At 43.2% G+C, this 17,500-nt stretch overlaps 1 pseudogene; it reads right to left on the reverse strand.

Annotated features, from left to right (window-relative positions):
• Positions 1-17,461: 17,461 nt before the first annotated feature.
• The window catches only part of LOC149100865 (uncharacterized), a 1,581-nt pseudogene continuing 1,542 nt past the window's right edge, over positions 17,462-17,500 (reverse strand).

Raw genomic sequence — 17,500 nt, forward strand, 5'->3', positions numbered from 1 at the left:
CATGTTCTTGCCACGCTCATAGTGCACGGTGAAATCATATTTCTGTAACCTCATCATCATTAACTGGAGGCGTCGAGGTGCTCGAGCGAGTGGTTTCAGTAGAATCATTTCCAGTGGCTTGTGGTCACTTTCGATGTGTACATGTCGACCAAATGTGTACTGGTTGAAACGCTCAAGAGCAAAGACAATCGCCAGCATCTCCCTCTCTATTTGAGCGTACCGGGTTTCTGTGTCGGTGAGGGAACAACTTGCGTACTCTATGGGCTTGCCGTTCTGAAGTATCGCTGCGCCAAGGCCACCCTGGCTCGCATCACACTGTATGGCAAGGTCCTGTGAAGGGTCGTAGTAACATAGAACAGGCGCTTCTGTAACTAGCCGTTGCACATCTGCGAACGCCTGGTCTTGTTCCGAGGACCAGTTCCATGAAGAGTCCTTCCGAGTCAGGCGACGAATCGGTTCCATGACTTCAGACAGTTTTGGAAGGAACTTGGCTAGATAATTGACGAATCCGTTGAGGCGCTGAACACCCTCAACGTCTCGTGGCTTAGGCATCTTCGTGATCGCCTCTACTTTAGCAGGATCGGACTTCAGGCCCTTGTTCGTCAGAAGATGTCCCATGAAATTTACTTCGCTCATCCTCAGCCTCATCTTGTCTGGGTTGAGGACAATGCCGCGGTCCTTGCACCTTTGAAGGAGATCTTGTAGACTTCTGTCATGGTTTTCGGTTGCTTCTTCGTCGGTCTCTCCAGTGCCATAGATGAGGATGTCGTCCGCGATGCACAGAACACCGGGTAGGTTTTCCAGTGCATGAATAAGGTGCTTCTGGAATATCTCGGGTGAGGCGGAGAGACCGAAGGGCAGACGAATCCATTTATACCTTCCATAGGGGGTCGCGAAGGTCGTGAGTGCGCTGGATTCAGGGGCGAGGACACAGTGTCAGTATCCCGACTTGAGGTCAACTGTTGAGAATACCCTTGCTTTTGACAGCTCCGGGAGTATGTCCTCAAGCACAGGAAGCTGATACCTTACTCTCTTCAGGGCGGTGTTAAGTGGCCTGGGATCGATACAGATTCTCAGCGCTCCAGATTTCATCACAGCCACAGCAAGACTGCTAACCCATGGAGTGGGCTCATTGATTGGAGCTATGACCTCCAACTGCTGTAGTCGATCCAATTCTTCCTTCAGCTTCTTTTTGAGTGACGTTGGGACACGGCGAGGCGGTGCGACGACGGGAGTGGCGCCCTGTTCGACTTCAAGGTGAACTGTTCCTGGTGGTGCTCCTAGCTCTCTTTGAAACACATCTGGGTAGCTGGCTACTATTTGATCAGCAGTCTGCACACTCCTAACCTCTGTCCTCGGTCGTTCAGGCGGTTCTGCGATCTTGAAGTTTTGCGTGTTGACAGTAATTAGGTCCATCTGTTGAGCTGCCTTTGCTGCTATGAGTGGTGTCAGTTGTCTGTCAACGACAAGGAATTCCACCGAGAACTTCTTCTTGTTCTTTGGATTGTGGAGAATTAATCAACAGGAACCCAGTGGCTTTAGTGTTGTGTCGTTCCACATTTGTAGCGTCTTTGTGGTGGGCTCGAGCTTCTTGTCAGCCACAAAACTGACGGGAATGACATTCACTGAGGCGCCGCTGTCTACTTGAAATTTCACTTCTGTCTTGTCTACAAACATTTCAGTGTAGATTGCTTTTGGGTAATCATGCTCTTGCGTGACGGCGTGTATCATTTCCGGTTGTGCAACAAAGCTTGTAATGTACTCCACGTCGCTGTCATCGGAGGATTCATCCCTCCGGTTGTGTACTTTTCTAGTCGGAGTTGTGCAAGTTGTTGCGAAGTGATTTCTGCCACCGTACTTTGTATATTTCGCTCCCCACGCTGGACACTCGCCCTTTTCGAAAGGATGTGCTTTGCCACAGAATTTACATGTCTTCGGTTTCCCCGCGCGGCTCTTTTTGGACTTGTCATCACGGCGGCTTGAAGGCGGATGTTTATCTTGCATGGCGTGAACATCTTCGTGCTGGGCGCCAGAGATCGTTTTTAATTGCAAATTTGTTGCTTCAGAACTCTTGCAAAGATCGATACACTTCGACAGAATGAGACTCCGTTCTTGTAGGAGCCGTTTGCGAGTGCGGTGATCTTGAATGCCCAGGACGATCCTGTCACGAATGATCGAATTACGCATGCAGTCGCAAAAATTACATGTTTTCGCGAGTGTGCGGAGGGCGGTGACATAAGCATCAATGCTTTCGTTTTCCTGTTGGTTTCTGGAGTTGAAAGTGTACCTTTCAAAGGTTTCGTTCAGTTCTCCGATGGTGAATTCGTCGAACTTTTGTATTATCCTTGCCAGGTCATTTTTATCGTCTGGACTGTCGAATTGGAAGCCGTTAAAAATCTTTAGCGCATCAACGCCGATACAATGGAGAAACAATGCGACCCTGTACTCCGATGATTTCATCTCGAATTGAGCAATGACCATGTAGTTGGTCCACATTTGTTTCCATACTTTCCAGTTGTCCGCCACGTTCCCAGTCGTAACTAATTTTCCAGGGGGCATTATCCCGGCCATCGCGCCGAAAGACGGCTGTGGCACAAATCCCTGTTGTGCTTGTGGCTGTTGCGAAAAACCAGGTGGTGGTGCTTCAGGCGCCGTTTCGGTGTCAGACATGGTTACAGGATTATTTCAGCTGTAGTTTGCGACTCTGTAAGTGGTAGGCGAAGGATTCTTAATCCTATTTCGCTGCCACCATGTTTCAAGTTCCGTTTAATCAAACACTCAATAGCATACAGCGCAGTAAGACACGAGGATGAAACTCGATACTAGTCTAGTTGAACATTGATAGTAATCACGTGCATATTGTAACAGGTTGCAAATTATTACAGTGAATGGTGGTATTGTTTGTGTGATCATCATTTCTATTTTATTGATGCACTCAGACAATCCCAATCCCGTATGAGTGGCTTTCAAACAGTAAAATTAGTCTGTGACAATTTGATATACTAGTATATATTAATGCAAAATGTGGAAATTCTAATTATAATCATTGCTAAATCAGCAAACATTTGCATACATTGTATTTACATGAAGAGTTTTTGGCCTGCATATGCCCAACTGGGTATACTACGTACCATATTTGCAATGGTGCCTGTAGTTGCACTGACTGCAACAGTAACTGAGCAAACAAAATGTCATACATATTATTGCTGTTATTATGTTATACACGTTATACAAAGTTCCCTTGGAATGGTCAGGATCCAGAAATCATTGCAGTGAACCCCAATAGGCAGAACATTTTCTACACATGTTCAACATGGCCACACACTAGTGATGGCAAAATCAAAGTGCTGCTTCTCCTGTACATAGCAAAACTACGAGTTATGAGAGAGAGGATGCCCCCTACAGTGATTTACTCCAATTTACATACTCTTATTGTAAACATTGTACATTGACAATATAATTTAAAAAATGTGACCTCAAAACAGTATCCCTAGGTTGATGATTTTCTTAACTTGGCCTGTCTACTTGAAAATGTGTTACTACTAGAGTATAAAGGAGAAATTATAGGTTGGCCACTTGTTCTTGAAAAGTGAAAATTTCATTGCTTAGCCCCCATTTTGTAAGTTATGAACACATTGTATGTTTTCTAATCCACTGTAAACTTTTAAACTTTATCCATAAGACTATTGGTGTTTACATTTCCTCAGTTACCGGTACTAATTTGTTAAGTATCCATGAAATGAAAAAATCAAGTCATTTATTTAGTAAAACTCAAATTGCCCCAAATTTTTCATATGAGACTTGAAGAAACGGGTATATTTTTCTACCCTCAATGTTGGTAAAGAGGTCTCTTCATTTTTAGGGGTTGATTGCAAGTCTCTCAGTGATCAGTTGTCAGGTGGTAAACACAAACAGAATATCTTAATGTCTGTTTTCAGTTGCACATATATCAGAGTTGAGAACTGAATGTGTATAGTTTTATGCAGTGACAGATTTGTTTTGAAATTGATGCCTTGCTGAGACATGGTTTTTCAAACCCTAATTTCACCTAAATCATTTAATTATACATGACTGCAAAAGGAGCACTTCCTAACCTTTTGCATCAGTACATAGCTGAAACATTATCCACTTATCATCATTATCATCAGTTCCACTTCCCCGTTTGGAGATTGGGGCCAGCAAAGAAAAGTGGAAATCACTCACTGGCCTTCCCCTGGTTCCTTCCATTGATGCCAAAGCAAAAAAATATGCAAACAATTATTCGCCGGGAAACAAAACCATTTACACACCGTTTTCCTTCAAGTACAAACAGTAATATATTTTAGACATATTTTCTGAAACACCAACCCTAAGCCCGCATTTATAAAAGGTTCTAACTTTTTAAAATTGTGAGGGGCGCTGTAGTGCATTTGTGTTATTTTTGGAAGCAATAGGTCTAAATGGAGGGGGATTTTTGTTGTGATGTTGATCGCCCTCAAGCTGCCTCGAGGAAAAGACACATCCGACCACTTTCGACACTTCCGCGGTTCACTCTTCGTCGAGTGCTGACTTGACGAAGGTGATTCTTCAACCTGTTGCGAGCCACAAACTCTTTTCACACAAGACCTTACGATCGACAATTCCTGCGGAGAAAGTGGTTGCAGCAACAATGAACGGAATTCTTTAATATTCTTCACCTTTCTGTACATGGTTCGAACCATCGCCAAACTTAATTTCTTACCCAGTTAAAAACTCAAGCACTTTTAAAATTTCCGGCTCTTTGCTGCTTTCCCCGCCGAATATATCAACTTGGGTTTCTAAAAAAAACCGTTTTGTTGTAACAGCGACAAGTGTTGAGCCGTGAGTTAAACAATATGGCCCAAATCCTCCATTTCCTCCATTTTAAACACCGCTCGACACCGCTGGTCACAGCTGTTTCATATTTTCGCGCCAGCAATGGGCCGAACGTTCTGACTTCCGTTCAAGATTTCTTTGTTTTCAAACAGCCAATCAAAAAGGCTTTTGTTCTTGGGCCATCGTAGTTTAACGAGGAATGAAACACAGATAGCGGTGATAAACATATTAAACTTACGCATTTTAATAACTTGACGTTTCGTATGCTACGCAACATACATTTTCAAAAGTGGAATAAAGACCGTTACAATTTTTTGAAAATTATATATGAAATGTAAACGAGATTAAGAAACATCTGTTTCTTAACAGTAAAACAATAAAAGCCTAAGCTTATTAATAAAGTATCAGCTTCTCACTGCTGATGTTTACATTAAGAGCCGGCTTAAGTTCTTGGATAAGCAAAGTTTCTTTAATTTTACAATGATAATCTGTTTTACCAGAAGCTAGAATATCAAAATGATCCCACTTGATGTTGTGACCTGTGGCTTTGATATGGTCGGCAATGGATGATGTGGGGTCATTCTTAGTGAGACCCCTGAAATGTTCCGTTTTCCTATCATGAAGCCGTCGTTTTGTTTTCCCTATATAAAAGTCACTGCAGTCCCAGCAAGCAGCTTTATAAATGACCTTAGATTTCTGTGAACGATTTAGACGGTCCTTGTATTGAAAGAAAGATTTGATTCGGCGAGTGCTTTGAAAAATTATCTTAAGGTTGACACATGAACAGAAATTGTATACACATGATTTCAGACGCTTAGAGATTTGGTCACTTTGTACACCTAAGTAAAGTAATAAGATGATAATATCTTTCTTTGGAACCGTAGGGACGGGGCTGCTTGGCTTGTTTCTGTTTCTGTTTAGGACGTCGTTAATGTTGTAAGTGATAATACCTTGTGGGTAGCCATTTTGAAGGAGGAGTTTGCGAAGGTCATCAAGGGCAGATTTAAGCAGGAAAGCGGAGGAGCAAATTCGGTAACAGCGATAAGTAAGTGTACGAATGAGATTTATTTTGTACTTGCGTGGAGTAAAGGAATCCCATTTAGTATAAAGGCCAGTAAACGTCTTTTTTCGGTAGATGGATGTGGCAAAAGTGTTGTTTGGGCAGCGTTTGATGAGGATGTCTAAAAAAGGAATTTCATTGTCTTGATGCTCTCGTGACGACTGTTTAAATATCGCAGGAACTCATTAGCAGTGTCTTTGCTGTCAAACATGGTGAAAGTGTCATCAACGTACACTCACTTATCGCTGTTACCGAATTTGCTCCTCCGCTTTCCTGCTTAAATCTGCCCTTGATGACCTTCGCAAACTCCTCCTTCAAAATGGCTACCCACAAGGTATTATCACTTACAACATTAACGACGTCCTAAACAGAAACAGAAACAAGCCAGGCAGCCCCGTCCCTGCGCTTCCAAAGAAAGATATTATCATCTTATTACTTTACTTAGGTGTACAAAGTGACCAAATCTCTAAGCGTCTGAAATCATATGTATACAATTTCTGTTCATGTGTCAATCTTAAGATAATTTTTCAAAGCACTCGCCGAATCAAATCTCTCTTTCAATACAAGGACCGTCTAAATCGTTCACAGAAATCTAAGGTCATTTATAAAGCTGCTTGCTGGGACTGCAGTGACTTTTACATAGGCAAAACAAAACGACGGCTTCATGATAGGAAAACGGAACATTTCAGTGCTCTCACTAAGACTGACCCCACATCAGCCATTGCCGACCATATAAAAGCCACAGGTCACAACATCAAGTGGGGTCATTTTGATATTCTAGCTTCTGATAAAACAGATTATCATTGTAAAATTAAAGAAACTTTGCTTATCCAAGAACTTAAGCCGGCTCTTATTGTAAACGTCAGCAGTGAGAAGCTGATACTTTATTAATAAGCTTAGGCTTTTATTGTTTTACTGTTAAGAAACAGATGTTTCTTAATCTCGTTTATAACATAACTAAAGCAAAGCGCGCGCTCTGATTGGTTAATTTAGCATCTACTATTTGCCCATGGGTGTACGCTGCTGACGTGTGTGCTAATGTTTACAAAGCAAATCTTTTGAGAGACATTGTTTTCAAAGTAATGGCCGACGTCCTTCTGCCAGAAATGCGAAGCTGTCTTCACAGTTGTCTGAAGATTAAACTTCATCGAGTTACTGGTGTGCAGTCGGTTGTCATGAATGAATTTTCGCGCGCTCGTTTTCTCTTGTCATGTAAGACTACACGAACATTTTTTTGTGATGTAGCTCAATAAAAGGACTTCTGTTGTTCCAATGTCTCAATGTTATGTTATAAAACAAATGGTAAACGCCATAGCGTGCACTATTGAGTTATGGATGCACTTGGGAGGTTTGCTAAGCACTCAACAAGCTAGAGTCGCACTCGGCTATCGTCTTGTGCGACTCTTACGCTTCTTTCGTGCTTAGCAACCTCCCGCGTGCATCCATAACTCAATAGTGCACGCTATGGCGTTTACCATTTGTTAATTCCAGACCCCTTATTTACATTTCATATATAGTTTTCAAAAAATTGTAACGGTCTTTATTCCACTTTTGAAAATGTATGCTGCGTAGCATACGAAACGTCAAGTTATTAAAATGCGTAAGTTGAATATGTTTCTCACCGCTATTTGTGTTTTATTCCTCGTTAAGCCAATCAAAAATTCGAAAATCCTATCTCTCCAGAGACCTTCGATTCTCATGCCAAGGCCCCGCCGGCTAAGAGGAGCGAAAAGGGCTATGTGGACGAGAATGAAATCTGATGTACTAAATTTACCCCTGACGTCCCCGTGAGGGACCCTAGGCGCATCCCTACAGCAGAAATGAAAGTTACAAAGCTCTACGCATTTCATTTTACTTCCGGCCCGGATGGCGGCACCCTCGCTCAGTTGGCACAGAAAATGAAATTCTGAGTAATCACCTTAAAGTAGCACTCAAAATTAAAAAAGTCACTGTTGTGTAAAAAATAATTTAATTGTTTTTAATTGTTTTTATTTTTTTTATTTTTTTTTATTTTTTGCTTTCACGAAATAACACGTCACTGTACAGTGTCAATGATTTACTTTGATAATATAAACACGAATACTTAAACTTTAATTCGCATCATGAAAAGAGGCGCAAAATTAGAACTGCCTCTATCCTTCTGAACCGCGCTTTAAAACTACCGAGCACCTCGGAGGGAAGTCAAAAGAAGTTATTCACGTCAAAAATGCGCTGAAATCGAAAGGCTACCCTATTTCAAACATCCTGAAGAAGAAACCTCCTCTTGTAATTACACCTTCCCCAGAAGAGTTCAGTGGTCGGAATGTTTTTTAAATGGGCTGATCCATTAGTCTCGCACCGTGACACTGTGATTTCGCAGTCCTGCCATATGTCAATGATTTAACTGAGCCACTTACAAGACTACTCAGAAACAAAGGAATTCGAGCTACAAGTAGACCTCTCAAGACATTACAACGGGAATTTGTCTCCCTCAAATCAAGACCGCTGGGCGATGTATAAACAAATGTTGTTTATAAAATTCCTTGTGCAGATTATTCGTGCAACTATACAGGAGAAATTGGTATTTAAAAACCAGGAAGAACTAACATATTAGAAATACAAAAACCTATAAAAACGGTTAAAACATTGCCCCTCACGCATGCATGGCCACTCTACTGACTTTAATTGCCAAGGAAATTTTCGCATTTGGAAAACATTGGAATCTTGGCACACCGCAATCACAATTTAATCGGACAATAACTCAAAGCCATTGCCTAGAAAATATTCAATTACTTTATGAACCCCATATTTGTTGCACATGTAGTGATATGCACGTGTAATCAGATGCATCAGCACATTCTATCACATCGGCACGCACTATGTATGCATAATGAGTATGTATAATGTAGTTTCTTGAATAATAAATCATTCGATCATTTACACAGCAACGTGTAACATGGTGGCAGCGGGTTAAGCCGTTTTAAAGCGTTTTAAAGCATCATGGCTTCGCCTACCTCTCCATTCCCGTCTCTGAAAACGATGGGCGACGATAAACATGACATGGAAGTGTACATCGAAGATTTAGTGGATTATTGTGTTATGCAGAACTGGTATGACCCAGCGAAGGAAAGTGACGAACAATGGACTAAACCGGACAAAGCGATGGCCTGCCTTCGAGCATCTCTGTCTCCAGCAGCGAGATCGATATACAAGTACAGTTTGGGGCTGACCGAAGAGAATCAGAAGAAACCTCACCTAGTTGTGGCTGCGTTGAAAGAATTTTATGGCGCTAGTATCGGGGTTTCTGGCGAACGACAGAAATGTCTCGGCCTCATTCAAGACGAAAGCGAGTCTATCGCTTCGTGGGAAAAAAGAGTCCGCAACCAGGGCGCACAATGCGAGCAGGAGAATTTTGCTGACGAGCTCATGAGAGATCAGTTCATCGCTGGTTTAGCGTCCGAAACGCTTCGCGTCAAACTGATCGGCAAAGGCCACAGGCATCGGGACGTCTCACAAACAAAGGTTACCTTGAAAGAAGTGGTCGAAACTGCGAAATGCTTTGAAGCCACTACCTACGCCAACCAATTGATGAAGACCGCTAGAGGCAATCAAGAACAGGTGAACTTCACAAGCAAGCCGAAAACTGGAAAAGAAGTTGTGCACCGGCAATCGACACCTTGTTATTGGTGCAATGGCAGCCATCAACAACCTCGCCAACACCACTGCCCTGCGTACGGCAAGAGATGTAATAAATGCGGAATCATCGGCCTTTTCTCTCGCGCTTGCAAAAGCAGACCAAGTCATCAGAAACCACATCAACAGTCGAATTTCGTCGAAAGCGAACCGAGCGAGGAGGCTTTTGCGATCGATGGCGAGAAGATAGCGTGGTCTGACAAGAGGCCTGGAAGAAAATTCTTCGCCCATCTTCACTTGATACACGGTGGCAAAACGAAAGTTGTGCGAGCTCAGATTGATACCGCATCCACGTGCAACACTATGCCTGAAAGTTTGTTGCGAAAGCTGTTTCCCAGCGCTAAGATTTCAAAGACAAAGACCACAATCAGCACGTGTGGAGATCAGACTTTGCGGCCAAAGGGTCGGGTAACTCTGTGTTGCGAAAGGAAAGGGAAACTACACCTCTTAGAGTTCCTAGTAGTAGACGTCCCACAAGGAAAACCACCACTTCTCAGTGGTCGAGATGCACAGGCTCTGCACTATTTAACGATCTATGTAGACGAAACTCATGCAGTTGATAGAGAGGGCACCGATAGCAAGACAGCAACGCCCCGTTCACCTCCCCAACCTGGAACGATTACAAAGGAAGATGTTCTAGAACACTACGCCAGCGTGTTCAGACCAGGCCGCGGAAAACCACTAGGCAGCCCCTTGCATATCGAAATGGACCCTGATGTCACCCCTGTACACGCCCCAAGGCGTCGTGTTCCAGTGGCCAAACTTGACAGAGTCAATGACGAACTAAAGAGGCTCTGTGACGACGGAATCATCAAGCCAGTAACGGAACCTACGGAATGGCTTTCCAATATTCTGGTCAAAGAGAAACCTAATGGAAAGCTGAGGATATGCATAGACCCAAGTCAGACGATCAACAAGGCGATCAAAAGACCGATCTACACCATCCCAACAATCGAAGAGAAGCTACCACTATTGACAAAGGCGAAAGTATTTACTATTGTGGACGTATCGGAAGCCTTCCACACCATCGTATTGGATGACGATTCGTCACTGCTCACCACATTCCTGGGGCCAAACGGACGTTATTGTTACACACGCATGCCATTTGGTATCTCTTCGGGACCAGAAGAATACCAACGTCGACAGCACGAGTTCCTGGATGGCCTCCAGGGTATCATTAACATTGCTGATGATATCTGCATATTTCGATGTGGTGACACCAAAGAAGAAGCGGATATTGACCATGACCGAAATTTGATCGCCTTATTAGACAAGTGCAGTGACTATGATCTACGACTTTCCGCGAAGAAGCTCCAATTCAAGGCCAGCTCGGTTACCTTCATGGGACACAAACTTACTGACAAGGGCGTGGAGCCTGATCCGTCTAAGGTGACAGCCATAAAGGAAATGCCAAGGCCAACAGACAAAGCCGCTGTTCAACGTTTTCTGGGCATGTGTCAGTATCTCAGCAAATTTTGTCGGAACCTGTCTGAAACCGTCCTACCCCTCAGGGATTTAACCAAACAAGACGAAGTGTTCGCATGGTCCAACACGCATGAAAACTCGTTCGACTCAGCAAAGCAACTCATTGCCTCCGCATCTGTTCTTCGATACTATGACCCGTCCTCTCCTGTAACCCTCCAAGTTGACGCGTCAGAGAATGCCATTGGAAGAGTACTTTTGCAGGACAGCCAACCAGTGTGCTTTACTTCGCACACTCTTAGCGCCACGGAAAGGAACTATGCCCAGATCGAAAAAGAATGCCTCGCGATAGTCACCTGCATGAACAAGTGGCATCAATATCTTTACGGAAAGAGCAACATCACAGTTCACACGGATCATCAACCTTTGGAGGTGATCTTCAAGAAGCCTATGAACCTGGCCCCACGCAGGTTACAAAGAATGATGTTAAAGCTCCAACGGTATCAGTTCACAGTCAGCTATAAGAAAGGGAAAGAACTATACGTAGCAGACACTTTGTCGCGCGCGGCCGTCAACGATCCAACTTTAATTGACATTCAGCAAGCCGAAGTGTTTCGCCTTGAGCTAGCTGAAATGAACCTCAAACCGAGTCAGGTTACAGCTGACACACTACAACGCATCAGAACCGAAACCAGCAAGGACCCCGCCATGGCAGCTCTGTACGAAACAGTAATGAATGGTTGGCCTGACGAGAGGAAAGAAGTTCCTGAGCCACTCAGGTTGTATTGGAGCTACAAGGACGAAATCTCAACATACGACGGTGTCCTTTACAAATCACACCAAGTTATCGTACCTACTTCGTTGAGACCCGAGATGCTTAAAAAGATCCACAAGGTACATCAGGACCCTGATAGCAGTATACAACGGGCCCGTGAAGCTCTCTTCTGGCCTGGGATGCAAGCTGCCATTCGAGAAGCGTGCTTGGCCTGTGGAATTTGTGCTCAGTATCAGGCTGAACGGCCAGTCGAACCCATGCTCTCGCATGATGTACCCTCACGGCCCTGGTCCAAGATAAGCGTGGTCCTGTTTCAACTCGATGGAAAGCATTATCTTGTGATGGTAGACCATTGCAGTGATTATTTTGAGCTGGACTCTCTGAGGAGTACAACAGCTAGCGCCGTTATAAAAGTTATGAAACGAAATTTTGACCGTCATGGCATCCCGGACGAGTGCATTAGCGACAATGGGCCGCAATTTGACAGCTACGAATACTCGCGATTCGCCCGCGATTACGGCTTCAACCTTGTCAAGTCATCTCCATACTACAGCCGCGGTAATGGGAAAGCGGAATCCGCTGTAAAAATCGCCAAGAATATCCTGAAGAAGTCACGTCGTGAAGACCCATATCTTGCCCTCTTGGCCTATAGGAACACTCCTCAGCAAGGACATGCTTACTCACCAGCGCAGAGACTTATATCCCGAAGGCTACGTGACCTTATTCCCATGGCTACAAGTCAACTTCGGCCGCAAACAGCCTCGCCAAGATTGGTGGTGCAGGATATTGTAGGAAGAAGACACCGATCAAAGATGCAGTATGACAAGAAGGCATCAACGCTACAGAGGGAGTTCTCACCAGGGGAGAAAGTATTTGTGAAGCCTAACCCCAAGAATAAACACAAACCATGGATTTACGGCGAAGTAGTCGGAAACCCAGCTCCAAGGGCTTGCCTGGTAAGCACCCCGTTGGGGCCGATTCGTCGAAACCACAGTCAGATCAGGAAAGCCCACACGAAGCCTGTTCACCACTATCAAGCGGAGCCGGCCGACTTGGAAACAGCATCTTTACCTGGAGCAGACGACTTGCCAACGGAACAAAACCAACAGTCAACCCAACCGATCGCAGAACAAAACCAACAGACGGTCCAAACAGCCGTAGAGCAAAACCAACAGGCGGACCAACCAAGGCCGGGGGCGCTGGATCTAGAACCTACACAACCGAGTGTCACGCAACGGAGATCGACAAGACGTAGAAATATGCTCCTAGGTTTAAAGACTATGTTATGAACATTGTGCACTCTCTCAGAGCAGTCAAATGAACATTAACATTGACCGAATGTCTCATGATCACCGTTATTTTACTTTGTATATATTTTTCTTTCCTGTTTCTTTTGTTTTGCTTTGTTTCTTTCAAAAGGGGAAGGGTGTTGCACATGTAGTAATATGCACGTGTAATCAGATGCATCAGCACATTCTATCACATCGACACGCACTATGTATGCATAATGAGTATGTATAATGTAGTTTCTTGAATAATAAATCATTCGATCATTTACACAGCATTTGTCAAAGATTGCAGACTGCCAATCGAAAGCTCGTAATCTTAAGCTATTTTAATCAGAGAACTATTTTAATCAAAAATCTCAAACAGGAATAAATATATAATATGTTGAATTCTTTCCCTTTCCTCTTGTGAAAGTTCGCCTGAAACAGAGACGCAGGAAAAGATATGCGATTGGCATCCACACATTCATCTATATGTTACCACGTAATCGTTCCCGGTTACCGTGCACCCTCACGGGTGTCTCGCGTCCAAGCGATGTAGCACGACCGGTTTAAGCTGTAGATACTTAAACCCCATATCAAATTAAAGCTTATGGAGCTGGCTATCAAACTATATCAAGAATTTTGAAACAAAATGAATTGCCGATTTTTTTCACGACCACTAAATGCGAGCGCCCTAAGCACCTTTTGGAAGCTACAAGTCAAAGCAAATTTTGCTTTTCGCCAATTTATTTTTTTCCGCGGTTACAGGACGGAAAGGGCTAAAAAGGCGTGTCTGCGTTTTGCCATATTCTATTGCAGTAAAAAGTTACAGAACATTTTTGAAACAGGATTTAAAAAATGTGAAGTGATCGTGCAAAAATCGCTCTCGAAGAAAAAATATTTCGAAATAAACAATTCCCAGACACTATTTTGTTTTTTATACGTTTTAAAATGTAGCTAGTCTAAATTTGAGGGTAATCGAACAAATTCTCTTTGAGTTGTAATTCTTTGAAGTGTCTGCTTCAAGCGAAAAAATTTATTCGAGAAAACAGCGCTAAGAAAAATCTCTTGCTACGCAAACAAACTCGGCACACGAACGCCTTCAACTGGGTTCTCAGATCACTAAGCCAATCAGCGATTGGAAAGTTTACTACCATTAACTTCGCGGTGAAATTTACACGCGAATTTCCAAAAAACCCTTATGTTTCGTCACAGGCAGACAACCCTATGTGTTCGAGGTTAATTAAGAATTGTTTCATGCTTAGCGTGCGTATATTGGATATATCGTTATGGATGCACGCGGGAAGTTTGGAGAGCACGAAAGAAGCGTAACAGTTGCTCGAGGCTTCTTGAGTGCTCTCCAAACTTCCCAAGTGCATCCATAACTCGATATACGCACAGCTAAAAGCATGGACCAATTTTTTTATAACATGGCGACAACAACTTGGGCGCTAACGAAAGAAGCGTAACAGTTGCTCGAGGCTTCTTGAGTGCTCTCCAAACTTCCCAAGTACATCCATAACTCGATATACGCACAGCTAAAAGCATGGACCAATTTTTTTATAACATGGCGACAACAACTTGGGCGCTAAAACATGTTTCATGATTGACTACGATTAGTTCTCACGATGCGCGATGAAGGAAAACAAAGGTCATTAGGATCCTAACACGCCACAATCAGTTGAGCAACAGTTGAACGAAAACGCTTAACGTCTACCATGATATGACTGGAAGGGGAACGCAACCGAGCACTTCACATGCGAGCATTGCGCAGGAAAACACTCTACCGGCCAGGTCCATGCAAGCCAGCGCTCCACAAGCGTCGACGTCTTCGTCTTCCCAATCGTCTCCTGATCCTGAACACGTTGATACTGGAAAACGATCTTATGAAAGATGGTCAGATTACGAAGAAAAAAATGCTAATCAACCCGTGGGTCGAGAATTTCGATCGCATCAACAGCAGTCAAGCCCGCAAAGCTTGGGATGACATCGCCAAGCAAATAAATTTGAAATTTGGTACTGACAATTATCTCCCACTAGTGCGACCTTTGTCTAAGAGTTTTCCTTCCGGTTACGGTTTCAAAGCCGGCAAAGATGAAAACTTTTCCCAAGTGCGACCAAATGCTTCTTGTTCCATGGGGTGCCATCGTTGAACAATAGCGATTGCTTGGTGTGAAAAATAATTTTTCTATCTTTCACGGAGACGTCGGTATTTATCTTTTTATATAGTTTATTTGATACAAACATAATACAATATTGCAACAAATTACAAAAGTAGTGCAAAAAAAAAGGCGGTGTTACAACTGATAATATTCTCAATGATGGATAGTAGGTAATGTTTACGATAATGAATATTACAAACAATATGTCTTTCTACTAGCTTTGTACAAGTTTATATAGCTGGGGGGAAGGGCAGCATAGTCACGTCAAGTCAGTTCTCTATTTCAAGCTGGATAGTAAATCTGGATATGAATTCAGAAGTATCTTGTTTCTTTTGCATTGTTTTGCAAGCATAAAGGTACTGCTTTGCATATACCGCTTTTACCCGTAAAACGCAGTTAATGGAACATGACACCCCTTAGGGTTAGGCTGTTTACGTTCGTCACGCAATCCAGTAGGATAAACAATAGCACAATACTGAATGCTCAATTCATGAGTGAACGTTCCCTTATTCTAGCAGTTAGCACAAACACTATTCATATCTGTCTTTTAGCCTCTATCTCGTGGTAAAATCTAGCAAACTATCTTAGCTTCTCCTTGATTGGCTCATATATTTATTAGTTCCATTCATTGCTAGTCTGATCACTCCTTGTGGTTCGGTTAAGTCTGTGTAGCGACTTCCCCCAAACTTTGGCATTGCTTGCGTCTTGCCATCTTATATCCTAGCCTTTATCTTGTCCGATCCAGCCTGTGCTGTGCTGGGGAGATAAGAAAGACTCTGCCAAAGTCTTGTTCTATTCCCACGTTAGTGGGGGAATAAGCGAGGCTTTTTGTTTGTGCACTTATCATGAAGTCGCGTCAACCTGCCACATGGCTGTGTCCCCCTCAATTACGCCATATTGTTGTTTGCGTATTTTGTTGTGTTGCCTTCTACCTGGTTGCGTTACATCTACTCTTAGTTTAAATAACGGAAAAGTGACATTCATTACAGAAGAACACGCAAATCCTTTGTCTTTTTATCAGAAAGATTGGTGTTTGGTGTTGGTAAATTCAGAAAGCATTGTAGCGAGGTTAGGCTGACATTAATTTGGTGTAAACTATTGAACTATTGAAGAGACTCGTCACATAATTTCAGGAGAGATTGACAGTTAAAGAGTGCATGTTCAATAGAGTCATTTTCACCGCACATAACACATTTGACACAGTCAGTTATTCCAGATCGTTTAAGTTCTTTATTAAATTAGTGACTAGTATTCTGTGCAACAACTTGAAATAGAATTGTCATAACTTATTATCCCGAGTGATTTTATAATTGTTTTGGATGCAGTTCACCCAACTGTAAGCAACGTCAGGACAATTTTTCCGCCATGAGTTAAACCAAGAGGAAATGATTCGGCGTCAGTGGTAGGTCATCTTCAGGATTAGCTGATTGATAAGTCAGTGGTCTGGAGTTTAGAAGTGCCCCTGCTCCAGTGAATGCCGCAATTAACTCTTCATCTGTGATGTCTGCATTGCCCAGGATTGCGTATACTGCTGAATCTTAGCATCTTCGATTTCTTCCGCCTTTAATCCTCCTCTCTCTCTGTTGGGACTTCTACAATTATCTATGAAACGACGAACCCATGCTTGAACTCTTACCAACTTTGTCCAACTTGAGAAGCGTTTTGGATCGAGACGCCATAACTGGTGATCTTCATGAACTGAAATCATTGTCCAGTCTCCGTTACTTCGGCCTGCCTGTGAGCTGCTTTGAGCTGCTTTCTTGATTTCCGTTGCTTCTGAAACTTTGCGGGTGCAATTTGATTGACAGGCCAGTCTGACTCTCCCTTTTGAAGGAAATCAGGACCACCCCACCACTTTTTCTCCTTGGCCATGTCCAATACTCTCATGCCCCTCGTAGTAAAGTCAGCAGGATTCTCATTGTTTGACACAAAACGCCACTGCTTGGGATTCGTTAGGCTCTGAATTTCTCCCACTCGGTTTCCTACGAAAGGTTTAAATCTCCGACTTCTTCCTTATATCCACCACAAGACATTTATAATATCCGACCAGCAGACTGCTTGACCCAATGCACCACTGTAAACTCCGGAAACTGACTCGGTCAACCTTAGTCCCAGGATTACTGCCATAAGTTCTAAACAAGTATACCTATACTTGTTGCCGCAAGTGATGCAACTCTTGTGTTGGCTGCAATTAGTCGACTGGATACTGATCCACTCTCGTAGCTAACCTTCAAATAGGCAATAGCACCATATGCATCTTACGATGCGTCTACAAAGGTGTGCAAGGTCTCTGACAGCACAACTTCTT

The sequence above is a fragment of the Orbicella faveolata genome, unplaced genomic scaffold (assembly GCF_042242905.1).
Source record: "Orbicella faveolata isolate gen_17 unplaced genomic scaffold, um_ofav_v1 contig_4, whole genome shotgun sequence".
Taxonomy (NCBI): Eukaryota; Metazoa; Cnidaria; class Anthozoa; order Scleractinia; family Merulinidae; genus Orbicella; species Orbicella faveolata.